This window comes from Lupinus angustifolius, chromosome LG16 (assembly GCF_001865875.1).
Source record: "Lupinus angustifolius cultivar Tanjil chromosome LG16, LupAngTanjil_v1.0, whole genome shotgun sequence".
In the NCBI taxonomy this organism is placed as follows: Eukaryota; Viridiplantae; Streptophyta; class Magnoliopsida; order Fabales; family Fabaceae; genus Lupinus; species Lupinus angustifolius.
In genome coordinates, this window is record NC_032024.1 from 13645241 (window position 1) to 13645574 (window position 334).

Here is a 334-nt window from a genome sequence, read left to right on the forward strand (position 1 = left end):
CACCTCCCTTGATGCTGATCAAGAGGAGAAGTTGTTGTAAGTGCTGAAAAAGCATAAGAAGGCAATTAGTTGGACCTTAGCTGATATTCCTGATATTAGCCCATCTATGTGCATGCATATGATACTCTTGGAAGATGGCGCTAAACTAGTGAGACAACCACAAAGGAGACTCAATTCAGTCATCCTTGAGGTTGTGAAGAAAGAGGTCACAAAGCTTTTACAAGCTGGGATTATATATCCCATTTCTGATAGTCATTGGGTGAGCCCAGTTTAGGTGGTTCTAAAGAAGACAGGAATTATAGTGGTGAGAAATGAGAGAGATGAGTTGATTCCT